The 18999-nt window shown below is 38.0% G+C and overlaps 1 protein-coding gene across 4 annotated transcripts in view; it reads left to right on the top strand.

Moving 5' to 3' along the window:
• Positions 1–18999, top strand: part of PRKCD (protein kinase C delta) — a 68671-nt gene that overhangs the window by 17045 nt on the left and 32627 nt on the right. For 2 of the 4 annotated variants that reach the window (XM_075513859.1, XM_075513856.1), the window contains exon 2: positions 15364–15444. The exons of 1 other annotated variant lie outside the window; for it this stretch is intronic. The gene's annotated coding sequence lies outside the window, so the exon portion shown is untranslated. Of the gene's footprint in view, positions 1–15363; positions 15462–18999 lie in introns of all 4 variants that reach the window. One more of the 4 variants, XM_075513858.1, reaches the window with a different exon arrangement.

The raw sequence follows: 18999 nt of genomic DNA, 5'->3' as shown, positions 1-18999 counted from the left end.
TGGGAACAAAGAATACAGTGGGATAGAAATTATGTCCTTCTGTCCTTTGGTAGAACAGGTCCTTTTATTTCATGACATGCTGGAAGGACCCACTGGGCTGAAGTAATGCTGATTCCAGACACTGTGTGTATATCACATCTCCCATTGCCCACCAGAAAAATGAGTTTATGAAATGTTGAAAAATGCTCAAATGAAGATTAATATGCAAACTACAACTGGGCCAGTCTAGTTATGTGGTAGCTTCCTTAAATGTGTAAAGGCTGGAAGAAGGTGGGTTTTTTTTGTCATTCTTGTCCTTTAATTCTGTGGGAATTGTATCTTATTTTGATTTTTTGTTTGTTTGCTTAAACTGCTCTGAAGATAAGTCAGTAATTTTCTTGTCCTTTGTATTGTGTTTGTGATTAGAGTAACTCGAGCTTTTTCAGAGAATTTTCACAGTGTCATTGAGAGATGGAATTATCCTCATTTTAAAGGGAAATTGTTATAGGAAAAGTAGGAGATTCTCATCTATTTAAGATGCTAGTCTCATATTTTAACTACACCTGTGTCTCCAAAGTACATTCCAGGTGATTTCTAGCCATGTCCTAATAAAGAGCTGAAATTTTTTGGATGAAACTTTTAAAAACTCTTCTTTGAGGAGTTTTGTCCCTCTGAGGCAGAAAACCTGCCAAATTTGTGGAACTTCAATGTGGTGATTAAAATTAGACATAGTTGTAAGTAACTGAAAACACGTCTACTAATCAGAGATGTTAAGCAACTTCAATGGAGTTTGCTAGCAGTCATGCCTGTAATGCATGTCAGAGGCTATTATTGCTATTTTGAATGAATCATTTAGGTAACAGAGGTCATAACTTAATTTGTAATTGTATACATAAGTACACAGAACATGGGAACTACCTATTAACTACTTCTGTATTATAATATCTTTTTACTGTCTCATCATTCAAAAATGTGTTTTCAAAGGAAGAGGAGCAATCTGAAAGAAGTATGTGCTTACATAGGTTAAACTGCATGTATTCAGATGGATCTTTATCTTTTTGATGCCACACTGAAATACTTATATGATATTCAAATAATGCATGTGGAATAGACACGATCAAGTGTCAGTCAGCTTCCAGAAAAGTTGCTCAATGTTTTCTCAGAAGGCACCATCCTTCAGCTTCTTGGCAAAAGAGGAACTACTGTTTGGAAATGAGCCAATGATCCATCTAATTAAATTCCATCGCTCAAATAATGATCAGCACTCCATGGAAGATTTAAAAATACTGTAAATATCTGGTTTGCTGCTTTTAATTTTTTTGTTCCTTCTGAAACAAAAAGCCCCAGCTGCCCTCAGAAAAAGATGGAGGGGAAAAAAAAAAACAGAGAAAAAAAAAAAAAAGGCCTTGACTAATGTCTTGAAATGGAGCATTTATGGAAGAAAAAGATCAGCTGAAAGACCTGCTGCTGAAGTTAGCTTGTCCATGCAGAATTCTTGCATGAGCAACGGACTACAAATGTAATGAGAATGACTGTAGCTCTGGTCATGATATTGCTGACATCCTCCACAAAATCCTCAATGTTGCTGAGTTTTATTCTAACCATTTTCCCCCCAGTAATGTTTTCATTGGCATAGCAATGTGAGACATCAAAATGCTGGGCTCTGAAAAATCTAAACTTGCCCTTGCCTCAGCAAATGGCATACTCCTCCATGGGAGTTCTGTGAACATCTGAATTTAAGCTTTTCTTTTAAAAATATAGTCCCATGGGTTGCATATAAAATGTGTTCAGCATAAAGACAGGGTCAACTAAGTCACTTAAATCAGCTTCAAGCTCCAGAACTATCAAGTCTTTATAGAACTCCTTGGGCCACAGCAAAAGTGATCTGCTGGTTTGACAGTATTTTTTTAAATTATTATTTCTATTCATCTTTTAAAATCTTAGTTTATTTTCCCCTACTTAGAAATGCTTCTAGAAGCCACAGGTCTGGGCTTTGGAGCTTGGGAAAGGACCCAGACAGCAAAGCTGGACAGGGAGGAGTCCCATGAATAGACTTTTGCAGCCAGGAAGATGAGTGATGAAGGATAAAGGTAAACTTCTCCACTCGTTCCTTTGAACAAAGATGAAGAAGAAAACAAAAACAAAGCACCTCCTCTGTTTCTGCAGCTGCTGGCATTGGGATTTATGTAGGGCTCGAAGGCTGCAGACAGGCTGCCTAATTATCTTTGGGGAGGTTGGTAGCTGCCTGGAGCAGCAGACTGCTTAGGGGTATTAATACAGACTTGGTTTGGTGCCTACCATGCATGTGTCAGAGCACGGTAAAGTTAGCCTGACTGCTACCAGAAAGGTCATACTGGTGGCATACTGGTGGCATAACAGCCCCAACTCTTGGGGGTTCTCCCTATCTCTGCAGCCCAGGACCAATCCTTTCCTTCATCTCCCTTAGTGCAGCAGGAATGGCTCATTGCTCCAGTCCCTAAGCTTACAGGTGGTACAATTTGGTTTTGCTGAACCTGTTGAGGAGCTGGGATTCTAGTCAGGGCTGTTGTATCCATCATATCCATTCCTGGCATGTGTTTTGGCATATGGTGCCTCCTAAGAAGACACGTATATTTAGGAGCTCAACTGAAGCAGCTCGTTGTGGTCCCTGGAATGCATCCTGACAGGGATGCTGCCACCTTGAAGGAGCATGAGAAATGAAGTTGGCGATATCTTAAGGTCAAAATACTTGCGCATGAGCTGTTTATCCCCTTAAATCATGGAGTGCTTGATTCCCAAGTTGTAGCACAACTTCCCTCCCACCCCCGACTACTTAATTCCTAGGTCTTGGAACTAGGAATTACCAGGTAAAAGTTTTTAGTATCGTATCAGTCCACTCATGGTGGTTGTGTTCCTTGTTCTTTACTATGTCTTTTTAATATACTGTGTGTTGCCATGTACTCCTACAGCTTGCTTGAGCACGAGTATTTATGTCTGTAAGCTATGCCAAAAGAAGTGGTTAAACCCAGAAGCGATAGGAGCTGACTGAGGTGTGATGAGAGCAAAATAATTATTCTAAATATAATTAATTAAGGCTTGTCACTTGAAAAACATAAGCAGACTAAATTCTCTGCTAATCCATAACTCACTATCTACAACCTGCTAGTTTGTTGGAGATGGAAAAATCTTAAATGTGCCATCCATATCCCAAAATCCAGGTCATCAAGGTCTGTCCCCTGGATGATTTGGATGTATTGTTTCAAAATAGAGGTGAAAGCTAGCAGCAGAAGTAATAATTTTGAAGTTTCTCTCCACCTTTCTCTCCCACGTGTTGCTCCCCCCCCTCCCCCGCCCCCCCGCTAGATACAGTTGTCATGCAGTTTTCTTAGCTGTCTTAATGCTTTTAGCTTTCAAACACGTTTCAATCATTTGTTATGCTTCTACATCTCTCCTCTTTGCTCTGTGGGTTGGCTGTTGCTGACTTCTCTCTGCACACCGTGTGGTCCAAAACATTTATTTCACCTACTAGATACCAGTGAGGAAACAATCTTGAGTTCTTAAGGAGCTCTGGTTTTTAGTATGTTCTTTATCTTTATTAGGTGATCTTAAGTCATATTTTGTATTACATATACTGTTGGCCCTCAATGTAATGTTTGAGCATCTCTCTCCTGTTAGATGCTTAAACCATTATTAATGGAGTGTTTGTAAACTTACAGGCAGAGTGTCTGGGAATGTTTGGTGTGTTCCCATAGAGCTGAACTGTATTTTGACAGCTGGTTAATGCCACAAAGCCTCCAGTGGCTACTGCTCTACAGATTTGATTCCTCCACTGGTTAGATGATGTGTGATAAGTTGTTCTGCAGACAGGGCTGTGATTGACAGTTTGGATTTTAAAATATAGGCTCTTCCGTGTAACTGTTCTTTGTGGGATTGGCTCAACACAAGTAATTTCCATTTAGAATTTAGAAATTTCATTTCTAAATATGGGGCATAAATTCAGCTCTTTGTTCCAAGTTGAGCTGAGAGTTGGTGTTAACAAATTCTATTTTTAATATTACAGTTTGTGTCGCCAGTCTTCATAATTAAAGCACTTTGGCAAGTATATATATATATATATATTGTTTTATTAGAGAAAACTAAGGAACAGAGAAGTTAAAGGGTTTCTCAATGTCATGGTGCATTCAAGGTCAAACTCAAAGGAAAATAGTACAGTTCAACATGGGACCTTGTCTCCTTTTATGGATACTAGCCTCTCTCCCTGTAGTAGCAGAAGTCACTGATTGCTGCTATGTAATCTAATCTCTCCCTGTTCTTGTTTATTTTTGGATGTGAAAATGAGGTTTCAGTCATTGTTTGTAGTGGGTCCAACGAATGTTGAAACCTGAAAGAATGCTACTCTCTGTTTCCTATTTGAGACATGCGTGCTGAAACTAAGGCAAGCTAGGCATTTGTACCAGGATGAAAACCGAAGGCCCTTAGCTGTAGTGTTCTCAATGTAAAGGATTTGGATGAGGTGTCGTGAAACTTCTATCAAAATAATTCCTCCCTTGTGTGTAAGAAAACAGATAAAAGAATAATCATGTTTTAAGCCTGGTCTTGCTATCTGCCCGTTCTGAATTACGACTGTCTTCAGATACGTTCTAGCCAGGTAGTTGAGTAGATAACATAGAAACTCTTGCTAAAATGTATTTTGCTAATGCTGGTTAATACATCAGGAAGAGACTATCATAAAACAAATTTATCTTTATAATTGAGGTTCTCTTTTTCCAGTTTCCTGGGTATTTCCATACTCCGTCAGTCCTTATATTTAGTTGGTTTTACTACTTATTATTTATTGTGAAGGTACCGTTAGGGGAAGCTTGGAGTTTTGTGGGGTAGCAGTTTCGTAGGATAAATAGGTTTTACTTAACACTGTGTAAGATATAAACTGAGAACTTGTCAATTAAGGTGCTATTAACATTTACATCAAGCCTGGCTTAAGCCTGGCCTATAGTCTTCGCATCCAAAACTAACATGCAGTTATGTTCATCTGCCCTTCAATAGATTGTCCTTTTGGTAGGTTCCAACATCCAGCCACCCACCAAGCCCATATACAGCTCCTTATCATTGCTCTCGGCTTCACAGGACACTGTTCATGATCTTTCTTAGGAAACGTTTGGAGCCACGGTAGTTCCCAGCAACATTATTGCAAAGTGCTTTTCATGGATTTGCATTCAAAATCTATGAAAGAAATTGAAGTGGACCCAGTATGTGCATTTGGTATAATACCATATTAAAAATAATATTACAGTAATTCTTGCTATATTTTGCTGGCTGCTATAGAGTTTTAAATAATCCTTACAGTATGGAGTTGACATATTGAGCTCTTAATAGCTTAAATAGCTCTTGACTTGGTAGGAAGATTTTTTACTTTTACCATAATCATAAAATCACTTTTGGTTTTCAGGCCATTTGGAACAAATTTGTTGCAGGGCCCTTGAAAGGAATAGCTCTTGAAAAAAAAAGTCTATTATTCTTGCTTATACTTTTATAAATACGTATCTCAAAGGTGAGTAGACAGTCTCCAAACTGCTTGAAACGCCCCTTGGAAATTAAGTTTGCTGATTTCATTTCAGACCTGAAAAAGGGCTTTGAAAGAGGACTTTGGAACTTTTAGTAAGTATTTGTAATGGCAGATTACCTGTCCCTGCAATTCTGAGCTATGTACTTACTCAGCACTCTTTGGCCTTGGTTTATGAGTAAGTGAGGAAGTTGGGAGTTTCCACAAGAATGACTCATATCAAGGAGGAATCCTAATACTCTTCTCCCCTGTCTGATTATGGAAGCAAATTAATTAACCTGCATGCGTAATGCATCTTCTCAAAATTACAGAAAGACTGTTGATTCCCCTTCCTGTAGGAGACAGAATGAAAAATTCTGAGTGTAAGTTCAGTAACACATTGCCTCAAAAGCGGGTAGAATTGCTGTTAGGAACCTGTAACTGGCCATCCTGACACCTGGCTTAAAGTGTTCCTGTTGACTGTTTTTGAAAGAAATAGTAAAAATCTGACTTTTAAGACCTTAGAGTATAATCCTTATATATGATGACGTCTTGCTACACTAGACAAGGCTTTCTCTATCCATTTGGTCAGCCTCATTTTCTAGTAGGTAGGTGGTGATAGTAAGTGGGAATGCATGCATGGATGTCAGCAGTGAACAGTCACAAGCCTGAACCTCGTTCTTTTGACTCTCTCATGCCAAGATCATAAATGTAATACTGTGTTCTACTGAGCGCTGAGTCTGAACGAGTATCTGAAATAATCATTTCTTTGTGTAGCTGTTGTAACTTCACTAAATGATGTTAGAAGAATTTTAACTATCTTTTAACCTTGCTACTACAAATTGCTTAGAGAATTTCACTATTTTCTGTTTGGAGAGCAGAAAATAATGTTTCCATTCTATAGCATACTGAAGATTTATTTTGAATTAACCAAGAGCCCAAAAATATTTACTGACAAGAAAAAACAAGCTAAACAGTGTTTTCTCTTCTGTAGACAGAGTTTTAATGTACTTGCTTATCCTAAATTTCAACATAGTTTTGGAAGTTATAAACAGTGACTGTGGAAACAACTCTACCTTAGTACTGTTCAAGTTTCCTAAACTGCTTTTGTATGCTGCAACAGTACAAGATTAATGCTTGAAATGCTTCTACTTTCATTTTTTGTTCAAAGACTTGAAGTAAAACCCTAGAACTTCTCAGGTCTACTTTCAAGGTGGGTGAAGAGTGTATTTCTTGGGCAGTACCTAAACTATGCATCATTGCCCCAGAACAGTACTGAATACTTGGGGTAGTTTTTACTTGTTGTATCTGAGTCTGTCAGAGGTGACAACCTTGGGAAATTTTAACAAACTCTGGAATAACTAGGGATTTAAACTCTTGTAACTCGTAATGCCCCAGTGTATAGAAGTCTACTAATGCTTATCTACACTGCACTGAGCCTTCTAGGCTCAGTTAACCATTTTGAGAAAGGTCAATATACAAATCCAGTTTGCTGTGTGATTTACACAATGCATTAATGTGGGCTGATAAGAATATGATTAGCACCTTTTTTTTTAAAGGAGTTATTTTCAATTTCTCTTAATTTGCTTGTGCTAGTTGGGGGTCTTGTATCTGTCTATCTTCCTTTGTAAATGAATGCTATTGCTAGAAAAATGTGTTAAGACTATTTGCAATGACAGGAAAGAATCTATATTCACCATTTTTTCCTATTTCTTCCTTGAGAAGCACTTGTTTTATTCTCTAAGTATCCTTTTGTCCTATAAAGAATGGTAGGGCAGATGCAGGCTTTGTTGTTCTAGAGGTTTCTGTGTAGTTTTTGTGGGTAATGTCTGAAGTCAGCAACACAGGGGTTATGCTGCATTTTCCTTTTTCACTGTTCCTCTGGAAAAGGAAATGAAAGCAGCTTGAACGGTCTGTATCATTTGCTTGAGATGTGTAAGTTGTTACTACATTCAATTTTTTTAATACCTGACTATAATCCAAAGTCCTAACAAAATAAGGGAAATATTTCTATAAAACCACTGAGCAAATACTGCATGACATACAGTATTTCCATCAGTAATACTGGAAACATTTTCCACAGTTTCACTCACACAAGTAGATATGGAAGTTCAATTTTGCCTTTTGTCCAGGGACCTGTTATATGTACTTGTATATGTTTGGTAGTCAAGATTATATCAATTTTTTAATATATTCAATGAATATATGTTGAATGTCATGATTGCTTTATGCAAATATTTTTCTCATAACTTTTTAATACTGAAAAAACCCTAGACTTTCAGTGGAACAAAAATGTTAGCGTGGGGAGATAATTATCAAAATGGTTCTTCTTCCTCAGGATATCTGATCTTGGTGAGTATGATACACATTTGCATATCTTACCAATAACCACTGTTTCTCAGTACACATCTTAGATGAGCAGCAGGCACCGACAGCTACACGAGAATCATATGAGGTTCTTTTCTCCCTTCACATTTCCTCAGGTGAATTTTAAGTGCTGTTTTTTATAATTCTGACATTTTCTAACAGAAATAGGTTTCATAGCTTTATTTTTAAAGATGGATTTCCTTTTTGAACAGTTAAGAAAACCCTAATGCTCTAATTGGAAAACTGCATCTTGGACAAGGAGATGTATTACAGGAGCATAAAAATTATATTTACAAAACTACTTTTTAATTAAGGCTTTTCACAATGTAAGCAAATACATTTTCCCGTATAGCTGTGTTTCAGGTCTGAGTAAATATTTGTTTTTTTAAAAGTCCCACAGAGGCAGAATGGGGTTGTATATTAAAGGCTGGAAATGTAGCTGTCTGCAGCTCTTTCCCACAGAGTTGAAATTCATTGGGCCAAAGTTGATTTAATTTTTGTTTACTCAATACAGGGGACTCTCAAATTATCCATGATGTGGAGTAACTTTTCCTAAGAAGTGGGTTACAGGCATCTACTTACCTCTTTTTAGTTGTGTGAATTACCTCTCAGTCCTGGTCACATAACATGTCTGTGGGTTCGGCAGTAATTGCTAACATGGAAAAAGCAGTATTAGAACAGGATTTATGTACTTAAAGTGCTGTAGTGGAAGCAAATATCCAGACCTGTGGGGAAAAGCCAGCATCCTGTGGCCTGCGGAGTGCTGAGTGCTGTAAACCATAAGGCAGAAAGGAGTCTTTTGGGCTAAGTTGTGCTGGGGATGTGGCTTGTTGTAAATAACAGGAGAGCTCCTTGCCAGCACCCACTACTCGCTTGTTTGAGCTGTGTTGATGTGTGAGACAGAGGATATGCCCACTGCTGCGTGGAAGTGAAAGGTATTTCAGATATACAAAATGCTGGGGCAATTAAGCTGTGATTAAGCAAGCTGCATAGTAACAGTATGAAAGAGCTGCTTGGCATTCAAGGAGGGAAAGAATCAAGGCAGTGTGGATAGAGCTAATACACAGAGGAAAGATTTGGAGGCCGGACTGGGCAGACCATTAAGGGTAGATCTACTCAAACAAATTACACCATGTGGAAAGAGAATTTCCCACTCGGCTGCCTGGGGACATGCAGTCTTTCCATGCTGAGAGTTAAGAAAGGGATCTTCTCTAATTCCAAGTGGGAACATTTGCATTTGGAACTACTAGGAGCATTTTGATTCCTGTGTGCTTCCCTCCCATACTTGCAGTCTGTTACCTGCCTGTCCCTTTTAAAAGTATGATTGCACTGTAAAGATTGGGAAGAGCATTGTACGCACTGTATATGCTATTGCCTTGGGAGCATTGTGGTTTACAGCTGTTTGGTTTTCCTTGTGAGTTCTTCCGTGCCAGTAGCAGCCGTACACCATCCTTTTTAACGTAATGATGTGACGGAATTGACATGTCCTAATGGTATGCTTCCCAACCATGACATGGTACAGGAGGTACTATTTAGTGATAGTAGTTTGTGATTTGCTATCAAAAGATTGCTATAAAAATTATAACAAAGAAGCACCTTATGGCAAAAGAACATGTACAGCAAAAAGTCAGAAATAATTGGAAGGTGCAGGGAAAGTAACCAAGACTTTAACTCATTTATCCATTTAGTGATGGAGGAAATGGTAGGCCATAATGAGCCAGGAAAGCTTGTTTGTAGGAAAATAATTGAATACTCCGTTGCTTCTGTGGGCTAACTGGGACATGAAAGCACAACTGTAATCAAAGCGTTTGTGTTCACTTGTGTTACTTTTTTGGGTAATCTCTAGGTTCCCTTGCAAGTCAGTTGCATATGTCTTTGCTTCCTGAAAGTACTTTTTTAGACAAGTAATGAAGTTTGTGTCTTGTTTATCAGCATGTTCATTAGTGCCATGATCCCATAAAGTAACAAAACAGATGCTGACTTGCAGTGTTGTTAAGTGAAGTTCTTGAGTATATGTTTTATATTTCTCTGTGTGTGTAGTGTTCTGCATATGCAAACCAAACATCTCATTTTTAAACGATTCTCCAGTTTTTAGTAGGATGAGCACTGGAGTGGAAGCTGGAAAAAGCCATGACAGACAATATGCATCTAATAATTTGATCTGCACTCATCCTCCAGAAATTTTGGTCTTTCAAGTAGTAGGAATAGCATTTCTGGAAGGTGGCCAGAGGACGTTCTTGACAGTGCCCAGTCCACAGGAATTCTTACTTTCAAAACCCAAAATAGTTGAGCATGTCCTGCCGTGGTTATCTCTACAAACAAGATTCTGGCTCATCTAAAGCTCCAGGGATTTTTGTTTATCTTTTTCTTTCTTGTTTACTGTGTTGTGTTCCAGACATGTCAATGCTTAAAGGTTTTCTTCCCCAATAAGGGTACTAAAATGATATGGGTTTTTTTAATTCAGTGGAAAATCACTTAATATGGCTCTTAGCAGACACGTATCCTAGTGTTTAGATAAAAACGGCATCCATGTCATCACAGTGTGGAGTTTATATGTTTAAACCACAAAATTCAGGAAAAGGTAAAACATAAAGGTTTGCTGTTAACTTCTTATCTGGAGGATTAAAAAGGAAGGAATTAAAAATTGTATTAAATAGTACATCTCAACCTGAGTTTACATTACAACTTGTACTGTAAACTCTGTGCTACCTTTAAATAACCCAGATCTTTCTTAGGATCCCTTTATGCTTTAATTCAGCTTGCTGTTAATGAGCTGTGTCTGTTTCTTCTATATTTTTGGGAATGCCAGGTCTACTGTAGAGCTTTAAATCTTCATTTCCTCTAGAAAGTGATTCAGAGGGGAGGGGACAGTTAAAAATAATTTGTGGTTCTGTTTTCTTATCTGTTTTTGGAAATCTAATCCTGAACTTTGAAATTACAGCAGGAGCAAATGCTTTTCATTAAAAATAAATTTCAGTTACATTTGCTTCTTTCCAATTTCTCCTTATCAATCCCTGTGGCCATTCATTATTTAGCATCATCCTATACATCCTTCTGTGTCACTCAGTTGTGCTTATTTCATTTCTTCATTGCAAAAGTGAGAGATGCTTTCACAGGTAGTGATGCATGTATCCGTGTATGGCTTCACTGTTTATTTTCAGTTATTAAACCATAGAAAAAGTCTTGATTAAGTTGACTTTTATTGGTTATTTATATTTCTTTTGTGGTTTTTGGCCTTCACGTTCTAGGTAATACAAAAAAAAAAAAAACCCCAAACACCAAACAAACCAGGATAAAAGGATGATTCCTACCTACCCTGAGCAGCCTTTGAGTACCAGGAAGCAGCAAGGAAGAGGGAGCATTGTGCTCAGCAAGGCAGATTCAGCCCATCTTGCTGTCTAATGTCTGATTGAAGTGACTAAGTATGTTTGTGGCCCTCAGGGGAAAAAATGGCTTCTCAAAAAACAAACAAAACAACCCCAGTAATGCCAGACACAGTCAGGAGGGGGGACTGGATCTATTCCTACAACTCAATACACAGTTAATGAGCAAAATTTTTGGTTCACAAATCTTGTGTCCTTTTACTTTAAAAGCCTTGATGAAAATCATGCGTCCATGAACTGAATTGTATTTCCTCTGACGAGGTTATCTGAGCAGCAGATTTCCAGCATGTATGAATGATGATACAGTTCTCTCGACTAATGAATATTGTAGCTTTCCAGATACTTGGAGGATTAGGTCATAGGGCTGGCGGTCATATAAATTTCTGGCTTGGAGGCTTGTGCTCTGCGAGAGGCACTTAAACTGCATAATCTGCTGATGTTTTCAAAAGTGCAAAGTAAAATTGTTCTCTCGTTGACATGTTTTAGAAGGCATTTTTTGTATTTCTGTTCAATCCCCAGTTTCTCTATTTCCATTTTTTGCTGCTTCATTGTTCATATAGAGACATTAACCCAGTAAGTTTGAAATAAGACGAATTTCCAATTTCCCTTTTTTCTTAAACTGTAATTGACATACTCTCTTTATGGTATTTGGCTGTTTCAGTGTTAAGTGGAAAGAGCTTTTCCTCTTCAGTGGAAAGTAAAAAAAAAAACCAACCAACCAAACAAAAACAACACCCAAAAAACCCAAACAAACCAACCCCCCAAACCACCACTGTTTTGAAGAGAAAGGTGATGTATATTGGGTTGTAAAAGTTTAGCTGAAGTGTTGTCATATTGTTTTCTGTTTGGTTTGAAAATATGTTGTTGGCATTTTGTGTTATTCTCTCTGGGAAATATATCTCAATTTCCAGAAAACTTAAAATTGCACAGAAAACTATACATACAGCTTTATGTGCATAATTACATATAGGAAAGAAAATCTCGAATGTTATAATGAATCCTGGATCAAAATACTCAGCAAGAGTGAGGGTGCTGAGGGATGGCCTTGGCGTGTAACTCCTCCATTAAAGGATGCTAATGGAGTATGCCTGAATGTGGATCCCTGCCCCCTTGATTATAGTGATACCTAACCAGATACTGTACAAAATATTGGATTTTCTTTGGCTATTTCCCTTTGGTTTGGTTCTTCTGAAAGCTGTATGAGTAGCTCAGCTTTCCCACTGTGCTGGTTGTTACAAAAACGTCTATGAACCCTCTTGCAGAATGGCATGCTTCCTTTGGAGAACTGGTATTCACATGATACACTTGATGTCCAGTTTTGCAATTTACTCGTACTGACTAAATACCGGCAAATTCCTTGAATGTTGTTGAGGAAGTGGGAGCCAAGAGCTAGTTGTGGGCTCAGGCTTGCAGAAGGCATGCAGGGCTCTGTTTAGTGACATAGAGCCACAAGTGGCGTATAGCTTGGCTCCAGGGTGTATTACTGTCGGGAGGAAGAGGTGTAGCTTCATCCCTTTCACTTGATAGGTTTTTTTCGTCTCACATGGAGGTGATTGTGTTATTTAATTGCAGGGGAAAAAACCCTTTACTTACTCCCCATGTCAAAAAAAAAAAAAAAGTTTCCTAATCAGTCTTAAATCGTGCATGCATAGAGAAAAACCATGGTTTGCCTCCTAGCTCATATTTTGGACATGCTCCCATTTCATAATGTGATTTGATATTAATGAATTGTTCACTCACCTAGAGCTTCACCTAGCCAGCCTTGTTGTATTAATCCTTCCATGTTGTTGCAGTTGCTACTTATCAAATTATATCAGCTTGCGCTATCAGAAGTGATGAACAAAGTCTTTGGACTTCAGGCAGCATTTGTCCTCTTGCATGTTTTTAATGTCTGATGTTTGGGTTTGAAGTTAATGAAGAGGATTCATTTGCACTTTTGTTTCAGACTTGATTTTGGTAATGGTGAAAAACAGCATGCCTACAGTGCTTTCATCTACTGTTTAGTCCTGTGCATTCAAAGAGGAAGGAGAACTCGGGAGTTAAAAAAAAAAAAAAAAAAAGTATTTAAATGGCTATTTCTTATATACTTCTAAAGAAAAAGCAGCTGACAGTACTCCCCCACCTCCCCCCCCCAAGTAGTAGCTGTGGAATATCAAAAAAGCCAACTTTGTTGCTCCAAATGTTCTTTTTCCCTTTCCAAAAAAGGACATTCAGTGTAAAATGCTTTTTTTATCTTGCAGCATATGCTGCGTAACAGCCTGTCCTGCTGTCTATTTCAGAGTCCAAAATTTCCTCAACTTACTGATCTTTTAGTGTAAAACCCAGATCTGTCTTACTCGACGCACTTGAAACCACTTTAAGAACAGTCAACTATTGTTACTGAGCTAATCATATGTTATCATATGCTCAAATAAATTGGGGTGTATATCTTCCAAAAAACCCATAAAATCAGGTCTGCTTTAGTTCTTGCTTGCCTGCTATCTGCATTCCCCTCAAGCTTCTCAGGAGTTTGCACTGCCAAGATTGAAAGAGTTGGTCTGTTCAGAAAAAGGTTTCTGATGCTCATATTTTGAAAAGTTTCTCATAATAATGATAGGGAAAGCATCAGTAATTTTTTTTGGCCTTGAGAGTGTTAGGGAAATATCGACAATTTATATGGCAGCTATAAATTCAGGCAATTTTGGGACTGCTGAGCATGCAAAAAAGGCGTGGAAACTTGGAATTATCTGTGCTTCTGGCCGAGTGGGATGAAACCAAGGAACATCTCTTGCTACATGGCTTATCTAGATGGATTTTTCTCCAGACTATTGCAACACAAACAGTGATAGATTTTATTATGTCATTGTTTCTGTTTCTAGCTTTGTCCTAAACCAACAAAAGCAGAAGTATCTGAAAGAAAATACTGGGGGGGAAAGAAGGAAATGGTAACTACATTTTTTCCAAGCTAGGATTGTAGGACTCTGTGAACCACTCTACATGTACTGTTTAAAAAAAAACCAAAGCAAACCCCAAAACTTATAGCATTTACACTAGAATTTAGTGTATAGAATTGTCATTTTGAAATTATGAACCAGAAAAAAATTTCATTTGGCAATAAACTTAACAGCAAGTAAATTGAATTGTGGTGTTAAACTTCTTGTCATCTTTTCTCACTTTTCATAGTCCTGTTGTGTAATTATTTAAAAACATTTTATGAAGATACACTGTTTTAGAAATATTACTACAGAAATTGTAGGTGGTTGAGCTGTTTTAAAGATGCTCTTTTCATTCTTGGCTTCCTGAAGATAACTGCATTTTGTTAAATATTACCTAATGGATATATTTTGCTTTCGTAAGTGTATAGTCCCACAGTTCTAATTTTAAGGTTTATTTTTATTTTGTTTGTAAAATCTTCTCCATAAGATAGTTTATCAAAATAGTTGCTGAAAAGCTTCATGTTACTAATTACTGTTCTTGGATTCCATAGACAGATTAATCAAATTAATAACTGGAGTAAATTAAACCATTCATAGGAGATAGTTGGACCTTAATGGCTAAACCTAAATGACAAATGGCTAAACCTAAATAAAAGCAAGAGTGATGCTGATGCAGGGGCAGTACTTTTGGAGAATTCTCCTTTTCCTGCAGGGACCTACATGCAACGTGTGAGTTTAGCCCTGTTTTTTGGAGAACACTTTTCAAACCCTCTGTGGATTTTAAGCTTTCAAAGCAGCACCTGCAGATAATGTTTTGGCCATCTCTAGCAGCTGTAAGCATTCAGCATCATGATGTATAGTGATTTGGTGTTGGTTATAGGTATGTTTTTCAGGCTTTAGCTGGATAGCAGTAGTGCAATAGTCAGTAGTGCTTAGGGAAGTCCAGCTGATAAAGAATGCTGCACTGCGTCTTCTTGACAAGGTTGATAACGGCAAATATAATAAGCCTCTTTTAAACTGACTTCATTTTTAGACTGACTTCTTCCCACAGACCATCAAATAGAGGCCAGGGCTTGCAACAGAACCTGCTAAAATTCTCTGTAGACTAATTGTAGGCGTGCAACGTAGACAGTAGTTAGCATCATCATTTTGGTTCAGTGAAATGTCCTACAGCATAGGTATTGCTTCTTCTCTCTTGCAGATGGGATTATTTTGATCGTCAGCTGAAAGAATACCTGTGAAGGGAGTTCTTCAAGAACCGTAGCCAACCTGACTGCTTCGTGTGAGTTTTTCTGTAATGTAAGCATAAAGCAGCATACCTGGGAACAAAAAAACCCCATAATGTGCACATTAGTGGTGTGCGCAGGTTAAGGATGCTAATCACATTTGCAGCATCTTTACTTGCAAGCTTTCTTGTATTATCGCCATGAAAGTAGCATAATTACCTTTGTAGGCCGTACACAAAGAGGAAGGAGGTCCTTGTTCATGTTTTTGAAAGTGATGTGGGGGCAATAAGTTGGGCAATAGTTTGTTGCTATCTTTCTTGAACACCTTGTCCATTGCCAGAATAGAGGACAGGAAACCTTTGTGTAAAAAAAAAAAAAAATAAATAAAAAAAATAAAAATACCTGCAAGTTGGAAATAATGTATATTTTTGCATCTTAAAAAAGAAAAAAGTTACTGCTGCATCTTTTTAGGGAAGAACACCAGTTGGTCAGCTATGCATGGTGCTGGCTACCAGTGTTGGTGTTCCTCAAAGCATTTGTGTGACCTTGGAAGCAACCTCAGCAAGGAGCCAAGCAGAAAGCAGTCATTTCATGCCATCCAGAGCATTTCTGTGAGACAGCATGGAAAAGCCATGACCTGCATGCGCAGCTTTACATTCATTTACAAAATGTTTTACAGATTACTACAAGGAAATCAGAGGCTCAAATCAGGAGGGGAGTTTTCTTATTTGTATTTCTCTTGGATATATAGTCCCATATCAGTGATGGAACAGTCTGTGCTCTGTTTGGATCCATTAGTTTTTTAGTCTCTTCAGCGCTCTGTTGTTGGCCTGTGCCAGCATTTCCTCCAGATGATCCACTGCTTTGATGTTACTTCCTGCTTTGTGTAAAAGTCACAACCGCATCTTTGTTTCTGTATTGTGTTAGAGGTGGTTTGCCCTCACTGTTTATAACAAGGCAGAATTACAGCAACAAAGGAACCCTGACAAATAACACCTTCAGTTGCAGCATGAGTCCCTGATAGCTGCTGTGCGCTGTTGGACGGAGAGAAACGGCAGAATTTACCCTTTGTCCCTTGTATCTGTTTGGAGAAGATTTTTAATCTAATGTGAATTTTGTGCTAGCAAATCTTGTGAAAATTCTCCTTGGAATATTTAAGATTTTAATTTTTTTTGAAGATTCCTTTAAAACTGCATGTTACAAATACATCCATGTAAAAACCGAGTATTTGTTCATCCAGCAGATGTTGACATTGGTGATGTTAAGATGTTTTAATTTCCCTCCCCCCTTGCTCTATGCATATTATAGTTGATAGTAATGTGGTTGATTTTCTTTCCATATTAAATAGTCAAAAGCTCTCAATTTTAAAGCTTCATGGAAATTTCTGTGGATTTTGCAGAATCTATCCCAGATAGCGCAGAATGTGGTTTTAGCTTGCAACAGGGCAGACCAGGGATACCTGACAAAACAAATGTTGTGCTGGACAGCATCCGATGGTGTACTCTGAATCAGTGTGGCCATCATTGTGTACTTCATATAGAGTAATGTTACTAGAAGGTTTTTCCCTAGCTTTTTTTCAGATTGCACATGGCTTTGAAACTGTTTGAGATATTGAACCTGTAATTTAGACTTGCAGTATTTTTGGAGTTCGCATCTCAGTTTTTCCACCATTTGGTTTGGATATAAAATCACACCCTCCAGGGAAAACAGTTTGGCTTTAGTACTTCATAGCAGCAATGCAGATTGTATGAGTAGATGGTAAAATCTCCCTCAATTCATAGCTGATGTTTTATAGCAGTTTCAGTTCTTGACAGATACAGCTCTTAAAACTAGAGTCGACACTTGTTCTGTCACTTCTGAAATAGTCATGGAGACTAGAGAGGGACTCTTGTCTAAAATGCGACAAAAAACCCCATATGTATTGGTTTCTATGTTTTCAGTTTTCAAATGTGACAAAACTTTGGATGAGTGTATTCAGCAGGGATTTTGAGAAACTTTGTTGAATTAAAAGGAATCTCTCTCACTGAGTTTCACTGCCAAAAACAGTTTTAGTGGGGTATGTTTTTGTTTATGGCAGTAGAGATGATACTTGTCAACTATCTCACTGCAATATCTTGGCATAGACAAGGATCGGAAAACGTACCTGAGAAGCAAATCCAAACCCTCCTTTCTCACTTAACCTCCCTGCGTCACAATATAGTCTATCATATATAGTGAGATTTTGCATGAAGCCACTTAAAATCTCTGCTTTTGTGAAAAAAGCATAATGTGTAAGGGTAGAGAAACTTGGCAGGAACAGGTAGTTTGTTATGTGAAAATAAGCTGTTGAGATTTTTTTTTAAGTTGTTGTTAAATGGAAAAGCAAAAAGGTATCTTCTAGTTTCACAGTGACCTTGGACTGAGCGCATTTGAACATCATCAGAAATTCTGGAATATTGGTGTTTTCTCTTAGCTGCTGAATTGCTTGTGTGTAGCATTTCTGAGTGAGCATTTGAGGTTGCACTGAAGCCAAGTACAGTGAAACTGAAACAAATAACCATATTCAAAACCAAGAAGAAGAGCTGAAAATGTGGCCTTCAAATGATTTGGCCATCAGAAATGAGGAAGATTGTGGGATTATTCAAAATGCGTATGCATTGTACCTGTTTCTATTGTATCTGTTAATCTGGAGTTAAAGAGGTAAACGTCAAAGCCTTGTATTCTGTTTCAGGACTAACACTGGCTTGAGTCAGATGGTCTGAGTGAAATCATGCAATTGTTAGTTTAGCTTTGTCAGTGCTTTCCAATTTTTTGTTAGTGTAGTCCCAGACTTACTGGAAATTGTGACTTCTAGCTGGGCTGTCCCTTCCAGCCAGAATTATCCTGCAGTCCTGTGATTCTGTCAAATAAACTTTCCAGTGGGAGCTACATGCTGACCTACCCAGCTTGTTTCTACCTATGGCCTAATTGGGTCTTAAAGCTGTTTCCCCAGACGTGAATGATGATGAAATCTGGTTTCTTTTACATACATACTGAGTAGTAACTATATGTGATCTGGTGTTGGCAAATCATGTAGCTAGTCACTCGAGGGTAGTTCTGAACATAGTGATCACAAGGTCTCTTGAGCAGCTAAAATGTGTTCCTCATTAAAACTCCTTATGAGCATTGTGTTTACATTGCATTTGTGAAAGTGAGGTATCGGATGGTATTTGTTAATTTTTACAAAAGCTGTCTATTTTTCTTTGTTTGTGAGGTCATCTCAATCTCCAGTCTCATCAAATGGTGCTCCAAGCTGCACTAACCAGTGGGTTAGTGGGGAAGGTTTGTTGTTTTATTGTGAGTCTGGATGACCTTCTGTGTGAATGTGAATTATAGTTGTGGCTTTCAGTTCTTCAGTGGGATAAGCAACGGTGCCAAGTAATCCTAAACCTGCTTTCTACCTTTGTCTTACTCTACAGAAAAGAAAGTAGGGAAACAGTCAGTTAATAAAAACTAGCTCAATAAATGTTAGAGAGCCAGAAAATTTTTCCATTTATTGAGAATGGTCTCCGCATAGGGAGATTGCGTGATGTGCAAATAATGGTGTTGGGAGCTATATGCTGTCTTGCTGCAAAGACTCTGATTTCACAGTC

This window comes from Mycteria americana, chromosome 11 (assembly GCF_035582795.1).
Source record: "Mycteria americana isolate JAX WOST 10 ecotype Jacksonville Zoo and Gardens chromosome 11, USCA_MyAme_1.0, whole genome shotgun sequence".
NCBI lineage: Eukaryota > Metazoa > Chordata > Aves > Ciconiiformes > Ciconiidae > Mycteria > Mycteria americana.
The sequence above is the reverse complement of the archived record's forward strand: the minus strand, read 5'-3'. Positions and strand labels throughout refer to the sequence as shown.